The following is a 12,349-nucleotide window of genomic DNA, read 5'->3' as shown; positions in this document are numbered from 1 at the left end:
TAAACATTAACTTTTTAAATGTACCTATCTATTTAATAAGTAATAAATTTTACATTTTACATTTTTTAATTGTTGGATATTTACCTATTTAAAGCCTTACATTCGAATAATCGATAACAAATAAAAAACTCATAACGAACACTAAAATAATGATTAGATATTATTTTTATAAATAATATAAATATATCCTTTTTTATTACATTTTAGTTTATCTCGGTATACATGTTTAAATTGAACCAAATTAATAATAATGTTTACCATTAAAAGGCTCGAATTTTATAACATAATAAATAACAAGAAAAGCATACAATTGTTTGAAAAAAGTATATTAACTTAAAAAAAAAACCAAAAAAAAGCATGACTAAAAATTAACTTTACTAGGTATTTAATAAAAAAATTAAAAATTAATTTAAATTTAAAAAAAAATAATAACGACCATATTGTATTTAGTTAGATTTTCAGTAGTGAAACTGAATTTATTATCCAAAGGGAGTATATATCCCTTGAATAATTTTCAAAATAATTTTATGATTTTTTTTTTTTTATTTTATAACTTAATATATATATAATATATAATTAATATATATTATCACGAATATTTAGTTATCCCGCAATATATATTATCCCGCAATATTTAGTTATCCCGCAATATATATTATCACGAATATTTATGATTTTTTTTTTTTTATATTTTCCAAATTTTTTTATGATTTTAATTTTTTTTTTTTATTTTATAATTATTTTCAAAATAATTTTATGATTTTTTTTTTTATTTTATAAATATTTTCAAAATAATTTTATGATTTTTTTTTTTTTATTTTATAAATATTTTCAAAATAATTTTCAAAATATTTTTATGATTTTTTTTTTTTATTTTATAAATATTTTCAAAATTTTTTTATGATTTTTTTTTTTTTTTTATAAATTTTCAAAATATTTTTATGATTTTTTTTTTTTATTTTATAAATATTTTCAAAATAATTATCAAATATTATTATGATTTTTTTTTTTTTTATATTTTCCAAATTTTTTTATGATTTTTTTTTTTATTTGAATAATTTTCAAAATAATTTTCTGATTTTTTTTTTTTTTTTTATAAATATTTTCAAAATAATTATCAAATATTATTATGATTTTTTTTTTTATATTTTCAAAATGTTTTTATGATTTTTTTTTTTTTTATTTTATAAATATTTCCAAAATAATTTTCAAAATAATTTTCAAAATAATTTTATGAGTTTTTTTTTTTTTTTATTTTATAAATTTTTTTATTTTTATTTTCAAAATATATTTTATTTTTAAAATAATTTTCAAAATAATTTTATATTTTTTTTTTTTTTATTTTATAAATTTTTTTATTTTTATTTTTAAAATAATTTTCAAAATAATTTTATGAGTTTTTTTTTTTACTTTATTACTTAATATATATATAATATATATAATTAATATATATTATCACGAATATTTAGTTATCCCGCAATATATATTATCACGAATATTTAGTTATCCCGTAATATATATTATCCCGCAATGTATATTATCCCGCAATGTATATTATCCCGCAATATATATTATCACGAATATTTAGTTATCCCGCAATATATATTATCACGAATATTTAGTTATCCCGCAATATATATTATCCCGCAATATTTAGTTATCCCGCAACATATATTATCACGAATATTTAGTTATCACGCAATATATATTATCACGAATATTTAGTTATCCCGTAATATATATTATCCCGAATATTTAGTTATCCCGCAATATATGCAAATAGATAGGTTATGCAATAGATGCAAATATATTAGCCACAGAGGGAATAAATTAGCCATAGATGCAAATATATTAGCCATAGAGGGTTTATATTAGCCATAGATGCAAATATATTAGCCATAGATGCAAATATATTAGCCATAGAGGGTTTATATTAGCCATAGATGCAAATATATTAGCCATAGAGGGTTTGTATTAGCCATAGATACAAATGTATTAGCCATAGATGCAAATATATTAGCCATAGAGGTAATAAATTAGCCATAGAGGGTTTATATTAGCCATAGATGCAAATATATTAGCCATAGATGCAAATATATTAGCCATAGAGGGTTTATATTAGCCATAGATGCAAATATATTAGCCATAGAGGGTTTATATTAGCCATAGATGCAAATATATTAGCCATAGAGGGTTTATATTAGCCATAGATGCAAATGTATTAGCCATAGATGCAAATATATTAGCCATAGAGGGAATAAATTAGCCATAGATGCAAATATATTAGCCATAGAGGGTATATATTAGCCATAGATGCAAATATTATAGCCATAGATGCAAATATATTAGCCATAGAGGGAATAAATTAGCCATAGATGCAAATATATTAGCCATAGAGGGTATATATTAGCCATAGATGCAAATATTATAGCCATAGATGCAAATATATTGGCCATAGAGGGTATATATTAGATATAGATGCAAATATATTAGCCATAGAGTGTTTATATTAGCCATAGATGCAAATGTATTAGCCATAGATGCAAATATATTAGCCATAGAGGGAATAAATTAGCCATAGATGCAAATATATTAGCCATAGAAGGGTAAATATTAGCCAAAAAAAATATATTAAAAAAAAATTATCCATAAGGGGTAAATTAGCCATACAGGGTTAATATTATCCAAAGAATATCCAAAAATATCGGTATTCAGATTTCCAATATATCAGTACCGGTAGTTATCCCGCAATGTATATTATCCCGCAATATATATTATCACGAATATTTAGTTATCCCGCAATATATATTATCACGAATATTTAGTTATCCCGTAATATATATTATCCCGCAATGTATATTATCCCGCAATATATATTATCACGAATATTTAGTTATCCCGCAATATATATTATCACGAATATTTAGTTATCCCGCAATATATATTATCACGAATATTTAGTTATCCCGCAATGTAAATTATCCCGCAATATATATTATCACGAATATTTAGTTATCCCGCAATATATATTATCACGAATATTTAGTTATCCCGAAATATATATTATCCCGCAATATTTAGTTATCCCGCAATATATATTATCACGAATATTTAGTTATCCCGCAATATATATTATCACGCAATATATATTATCCCGCAATGTATATTATCCCGCAATATATATTATCACGAATATTTAGTTATCCCGCAATATATATTATCACGAATATTTAGTTATCCCGTAATATATATTATCCCGCAATGTATATTATCCCGCAATATATATTATCACGAAAATTTAGTTATCCCGCAATATATATTATCACGAATATTTAGTTATCCCGCAATATATATTATCACGCAATATATATTATCCCGCAATGTATATTATCCCGCAATATATATTATCACGAATATTTAGTTATCCCGCAATATATATTATCACGAATATTTAGTTATCCCGTAATATATATTATCCCGCAATGTATATTATCCCACAATATATATTATAACGAATAATTAGTTATCCCGCAATATATATTATCACGAATATTTAGTTATCCCGCAATATATATTATCACGAATATTAGTTATCCCGCAATATATGCAAATAGATAGGTTATGCAATAGATGCAAATATATTAGCCATAAAGGGAATAAATTAGCCATAGATGCAAATATATTAGCCATAGAGGGTTTATATTAGCCATAGATGCAAATATATTAGCCATAGATGCAAATATATTAGCCATACAGAGTATATATTAGTCATAGATGCAAATATATTAGCCATAGAGGGAATATAATAGCCATAGATGCAAATATATTAGCCATTGAGGGAATGTAATAGCCATAGATGCAAATATATTAGCCATAGAGAGTATATATTAGCCATAGATGCAAATATATTAGCCATAGAGGGTAGATATTAGCCATAGATGCAAATATATTATCCAAAAAGCGAATATATTAGCCATAAATTCAAAAATATTATCCAAAGGGTGTTTATTAGCCATAATTTCAAAAATATTATCCAAAGAGGGTTAAATTAGCTATAAATGGATTATTAGCCATAATGGGTAAATATTATCCAAAGAGGAAAAATATTAGCCATAAATTCATAATAAATTCAAAAATAATATCCAAAGAGGGTATATTAGCCATAAATTCAAAAATATTATCCAAAGGGTGTTTATTAGCCTTAATTTCAAAAATAATATCCTAAGAGGGCCAAAGAAAGCCAATTGATGAAAAACTAGAAAGGCGATTGATGAAAAATTAGAAATTAGAAAGCTGATTGTTGAAAAATAAAAACTAGAAAGTTATAAAAGGTATATATTAGCCATAGAGGGTGAATACTAGCCATAGATTCAAAAATATTATCCATGGAGGGTATATTAGCCATAAAGGGAATATATTAGCCATAGAGGGAAAATTAGCCATGTAGGGTGAATATTAGCCATACAGGGTTAATATTATCTATAGAGGGTGTATATTAGCCATAGATTCAAAAATATTATCCATAGACGGGTAAATATTAGCCAAAAAAAATATTTAAAAAAAAATTATCCATAAGGGGTAAATTAGCCATACAGGGTTAATATTATCCAAAGAATATCCAAAAATATCGGTATTCAGATTTCCAATATATCAGTACCGGTAGTTATCCCGCAATGTATATTATCCCGCATGTATATTATCCCGCAATATATATTATCCGAATATTTAGTTATCCCGCAATATATTATCACGAATATTTAGTTATCCCGCAATATATATTATCACGAATATTTAGTTATCCCGCAATGTATATTATCCCGCAATATATATTATCACGAATATTTAGTTATCCCGCAATATATATTATCACGAATATTTAGTTATCCCGTAATATATATTATCCCGCAATGTATATTATCCCGCAATATATATTATCACGAATATTTAGTTATCCCGCAATATATATTATCACGAATATTTAGTTATCCCGCAATATATATTATCCCGCAATATTTAGTTATCCCGCAATATATATTATCACGAATATTTAGTTATCACGCAATATATATTATCACGAATATTTAGTTATCCCGCAATATATATTATCACGAATATTTAGTTATCCCGCAATGTATACTATCCCGCAATATATATTATCACGAATATTTAGTTATCCCGCAATATATATTATCACGAATAATTAGTTATCCCGCAATATATATTATCACGAATATTTAGTTATCCCGCAATATATATTATCACGAATATTTAGTTATCCCGCAATATATGCAAATAGATAGGTTATGCAATAGATGCAAATATATTAGCCATGGAGGGAATAAATTAGCCATAGATGCAAATATATTAGCCATAGAGGGTTTATATTAGCCATAGATGCAAATATATTAGCCATAGATGCAAATATATTAGCCATAGAGAGTATATATTAGTCATAGATGCAAATATATTAGCCATAGAGGGAATATAATAGCCATAGATGCAAATATATTAGCCATTGAGGGAATATAATAGCCATAGATGCAGATATGTTAGCCATAGAGAGTATATATTAGCCATAGATGCAAATATATTAGCCATAGAGGGTAGATATTAGCCATAGATGCAAATATATTATCCAAAAAGCGAATATATTAGCCATAAATTCAAAAATATTATCCAAAGGGTGTTTATTAGCCATAATTTCAAAAATATTATCCAAAGAGGGTCAAATTAGCTATAAATGGATTATTAGCCATAATGGGTAAATATTATCTGAAGAGGAAAAATATTAGCCATAAATTCATAATAAATTCAAAAATAATATCCAAAGAGGGTATATTAGCCATAAATTAAAAAATATTATCCAAAGGGTGTTTATTAGCCTTAATTTCAAAAATAATATCCTAAGAGGGCCAAAGAAAGCCAATTGATGAAAAACTAGAAAGCCGATTGATGAAAAATTAGAAATTAGAAAGCTGATTGTTGAAAAATAAAAACTAGAAAGTTATAAAAGGTATATATTAGCCATAGAGGGTGAATACTAGCCATAGATTCAAAAATATTATCCATGGAGGGTATATTAGCCATAAAGGGAATATATTAGCCATACAGGGTTAATATTATCTATAGAGGGTGTATATTAGCCATACAGGGTTAATATTATCTATAGAGGGTGTATATTAGCCATAGATTCAAAATATTATCCATGGAGGGTATATTAGCCATAAAGGGAATATATTAGCCATACAGGGTTAATATTATCTATAGAGGGTGTATATTAGCCATACAGGGTTAATATTATCTATAGAGGGTGTATATTAGCCATAGATTCAAAAATATTATCCATAGACGGGTAAATATTAGCCAAAAAAAATATATTTAAAAAAAAATTATCCATAAGGGGTAAATTAGCCATACAGGGTTAATATTATCCAAAGAATATCCAAAAATATCGGTATTCAGATTTCCAATATATCAGTACCGGTAGTTATCCCGCAATGTATATTATCCCGCAATATATATTATCACGAATATTTAGTTATCCCGCAATATATATTATCACGAATATTTAGTTATCCCGTAATATATATTATCCCGCAATGTATATTATCCCGCAATATATATTATCACGAATATTAGTTATCCAGTAATTATATTATCCCGCAATGTATATTATCCCGCAATATATATTATCACGAATATTTAGTTATCCCGCAATATATATTATAACGAATATTTAGTTATCCCGCAATGTATATTATCCCGCAATATATATTATCACGAATATTTAGTTATCCCGCAATATATATTATCACGAATATTTAGTTATCCCGTAATATATATTATCCCGCACTGTATATTATCCCGCAATATATATTATCACGAATATTTAGTTATCCCGCAATATATATTATCACGAATATTTAGTTATCCCGCAATATATATTATCACGAATATTTAGTTATCCCGCAATGTATATTATCCCGCAATATATATTATCACGAATATTTAGTTATCCCGTAATATATATTATCCCGCAATGTATATTATCCCGCAATATATATTATCACGAATATTTAGTTATCCCGCAATATATATTATAACGAATATTTAGTTATCCCGCAATGTATATTATCCCGCAATATATATTATCACGAATATTTAGTTATCCCGCAATATATATTATCACGAATATTTAGTTATCCCGTAATATATATTATCCCGCACTGTATATTATCCCGCAATATATATTATCACGAATATTTAGTTATCCCGCAATATATATTATCACGAATATTTAGTTATCCCGCAATATATATTATCACGAATATTTAGTTATCCCGCAATGTATATTATCCCGCAATATATATTATAACGAATATTTAGTTATCCCGCAACATATATTATCACGAATATTTAGTTATCCCGTAATATATATTATCCCGCAATGTATATTATCCCACAATATATATTATCACGAATATTTAGTTATCCCGCAATATATATTATCACGAATATTTAGTTATCCCGCAATATTTATTATCCCGCAATATTTAGTTATCCCGCAATATATATTATCACGAATATTTAGTTATCCCGCAATATATATTATCACGCAATATATATTATCCGCAATGTATATTTTCCCGCAATATATTTTATCACGAATATTTAGTTATCCCGCAATATATTTATCACGAATATTTAGTTATCCCGCAATAATATTATCACGAATATTTAGTTATCCGCAATGTATATTATCCCGCAATATATATTATCACGAATATTTAGTTATCCCGAATATATATTATCACGCAATATATATTATCCCGCAATGTATATTATCCCGCAATATATATTATCACGAATATTTAGTTATCCCGCAATATATATTATCACGAATATTTAGTTATCCCGCAATAGATGCAAATATATTAGCCATAGAGGGAATAAATTAGCCATAGATGCAAATATATTAGCCATAGAGGGTTTATATTAGCCATAGATGCAAATATATTAGCCATAGAGAGTATATATTAGTCATAGATGCAAATATATTATCCATGGAGGGTATATTAGCCATAAAGGGAATATATTAGCCATAGAGGGAAAATTAGCCATGTAGGGTGAATATTAGCCATACAGGGTTAATATTATCTATAGAGGGTGTATATTAGCCATAGATTCAAAAATATTATCCATAGACGGGTAAATATTAGCCAAAAAAAATATTTAAAAAAAATTATCCATAAGGGGTAAATTAGCCATACAGGTTAATATTATCCAAAGAATATCCAAAAATATCGGTATTCAGATTTCCAATATATCAGTACCGGTAGTTATCCCGCAATGTATATTATCCAGCAATATATATTATCACGAATATTTAGTTATCCCGCAATATATATTATCACGAATATTTAGTTATCCCGCAATATTTATTATCCCGCAATATTTAGTTATCCCGCAATATATATTATCACGAATATTTAGTTATCCCGCAATATATATTATCACGCAATATATATTATCCCGCAATGTATATTATCCCGCAATATATATTATCACGAATTTTAGTTATCCCGCAATTATATATTATCACGAATATTTAGTTATCCCGCAATATATATTATCACGAATATTTAGTTATCCCGCAATGTATATTATCCCACAATATATATTATCACGAATATTTAGTTATCCCGCAATATATATTATCACGCAATATATGTTATCCCGCAATGTATATTATCCCGCAATATATATTATCACGAATAATTAGTTATCCCGCAATATATATTATCACGAATATTTAGTTATCCCGCAATATATATTATCACGAATATTTAGTTATCCCGCAATGTATATTATCCCGCAATATATATTATCACGAATATTTAGTTATCCCGCAATATATATTATCACGCAATATATATTATCCCGCAATGTATATTATCCCGCAATATATATTATCACGAATAATTAGTTATCCCGCAATATATATTATCACGAATATTTAGTTATCCCGCAATATATATTATCACGCAATATATATTATCCCGCAATGTATATTATCCCGCAATATATATTATCACGAATATTTAGTTATCCCGCAATATATATTATCACGAATATTTAGTTATCCCGTAATATATATTATCCCGCACTGTATATTATCCCGCAATATATATTATCACGAATATTTAGTTATCCCGCAATATATATTATCACGAATATTTAGTTATCCCGCAATATATATTATCACGAATATTTAGTTATCCCGTAATATATATTATCCCGCACTGTATATTATCCCGCAATATATATTATCACGAATATTTAAGTTATCCCGCAATATATATTATCACGAATATTTAGTTATCCCCCGCATATATATTATCACGAATATTTAGTTATCCCGCAATATATATTATAACGAATATTTAGTTATCCCGCATATATTTATCCCGCAATGTATATTATCCCGCAATATATATTATCACGAATATTTAGTTATTATATCCCGCATTATATTAACCGAATATTTAGTTATCCCGCAATGTATATTATCCCGCAATATATATCATAACGAATATTTAGTTATCCCGCAACATATATTATCACGAATATTTGGTTATCCCGCAATATATGCAAATATATAGGTTATGCAATAGATGCAAATATATTAGCCGTAGAGAGTATATATTAGCCATAGATGCAAATATATTAGCCATAGAGGGAATATAATAGCCATAGATGCAAATATATTAGCCATTGAGGGAATATAATAGCCATAGATGCAGATATATTAGCCATAGAGAGTATATTAGCCATAGATGCAAATATTTAGCCATAGAGGGTAGATATTAGCCATATATGCAAATATATTATCCAAAAAGCGAATATATTAGCCATAAATTCAAAAATATTATCCAAAGGGTGTTATTAGCCATAATTTCAAAAATATAATCCAAAGAGGGTTAAATTAGCTATAAATGGATTATTAGCCATAATGGGTAAATATTATCCAAAGAGGAAAAATATTAGCCATAAATCATAATAAATTCAAAAATAATATCCAAAGAGGGTATATTAGCCATAATTCAAAAATATTATCCAAAGGTGTTTATTAGCCTTAATTTCAAAAATATATCCTAAGAGGGCCAAAGAAAGCCAATTGATGAAAAACTAGAAAGCCGATTGATGAAAAATTAGAAATTAGAAAGCTGATTGTTGAAAAATAAAACTAGAAAGTTATAAAAGGTATATATTAGCCATAGAGGGTGAATACTAGCCATAGATTCAAAAATATTATCCATGGAGGGTATATTAGCCATAAAGGGAATATATTAGCCATAGAGGGAAAATTAGCCATGTAGGGTGAATATTAGCCATACAGGGTTAATATTATCTATAGAGGGTGTATATTAGCCATAGATTCAAAAATATTATCCATAGACGGGTAAATATTAGCCAAAAAAAATATATTAAAAAAAAATTATCCATAAGGGGTAAATTAGCCATACAGGGTTATATTATATCCAGAATATCCAAAAATATCGGTATTCAGATTTCCAATATATCAGTACCGGTAGTTATCCCGCAATGTATATTATCCCGCAATGTATATTATCCCGCAATATATATTATCACGAATATTTAGTTATCCCGCAATATATATTATCACGAATATTTAGTTATCCCGCAATGTTATTATCCCGCAATGTTATTATCCCGCAATATATATTATCACGAATATTTAGTTATCCCGCAATATATATTATCACGAATATTTAGTTATCCCGCAATATTTATTATCCCGCAATATTTAGTTATCCCGCAATATATATTATTACGAATTTAGTTATCCCGCAATATATATTATCACGCAATATATATTATCCCGCAATGTATATTATCCCGCAATATATTATCACGAATATTTAGTTATCCCGCAATATATATTATCACGAATATTTAGTTATCCCGCAATATATATTATCACGAATATTTAGTTATCCCGCAATGTATATTATCCCACAATATATATTATCACGAATATTTAGTTATCCCGCAATATATATTATCACGCAATATTATTATCCCGCAATGTATATTATCCCGCAATATATTATCACGAATAATTAGTTCCCGCAATATATATTATCACGAATATTTAGTTATCAGGTAATATATATTATCCCGCAATGTATATATTCCCGCAATATATATTATCACGAATATTTAGTTATCCCGCAATATATATTATCACGAATATTTAGTTATCCCGTAATATATATTATCCCGCAATGTATATTATCCCGCAATATATATTATCACGAATATTTAGTTATCCCGTAATATATATTATCCCGCAATGTATATTATCCCGCAATATATATTATCACGAATATTTAGTTATCCCGCAATATATATTATAACGAATATTTAGTTATCCCGCAATGTATATTATCCCGCAATATATATTATCACGAATATTTAGTTATCCCGCAATATATATTATCACGAATATTTAGTTATCCCGTAATATATATTATCCCGCACTGTATATTATCCCGCAATATATATTATCACGAATATTTAGTTATCCCGCAATATATATTATCACGAATATTTAGTTATCCCGCAATGTATATTATCCCGCAATATTATTATCACGATATTTAGTAATCCCGCAATATATATTATCACGAATATTTAGTTACCCGCAATATATATTATCACGAATATTTGGTTATCCCGCAATTATGCAAATAGATAGGTTATGCAATAGATGCAAATATATTAGCCATAGAGAGTATATATTAGCCATAGATGCAAATATATTAGCCATAGAGGGAATATAATAGCCATAGATGCAAATATATTAGCCATTGAGGGAATATAATAGCCATAGATGCAGATATATTAGCCATAGAGAGTATATATTAGCCATAGATGCAAATATATTAGCCATAGAGGGTAGATATTAGCCATATATGCAAATATATTATCCAAAAAGCGAATATATTAGCCATAAATTCAAAAATATTATCCAAAGGGTGTTTATTAGCCATAATTTCAAAAATATAATCCAAAGAGGGTTAAATTAGCTATAAATGGATTATTAGCCATAATGGGTAAATATTATCCAAAGAGGAAAAATATTAGCCATAAATTCATAATAAATTCAAAAATAATATCCAAAGAGGGTATATTAGCCATAAATTCAAAAATATTATCCAAAGGGTGTTTATTAGCCTTAATTTCAAAAATAATATCCTAAGAGGGCCAAAGAAAGCCAATTGATGACAAACTAGAAAGCCGATTGATGAAAAATTTTAAATTA

This window comes from Aphis gossypii, chromosome 2, assembly GCF_020184175.1.
Source record: "Aphis gossypii isolate Hap1 chromosome 2, ASM2018417v2, whole genome shotgun sequence".
Lineage (NCBI taxonomy): Eukaryota > Metazoa > Arthropoda > Insecta > Hemiptera > Aphididae > Aphis > Aphis gossypii.
This window is presented reverse-complemented; position numbering follows the sequence as displayed.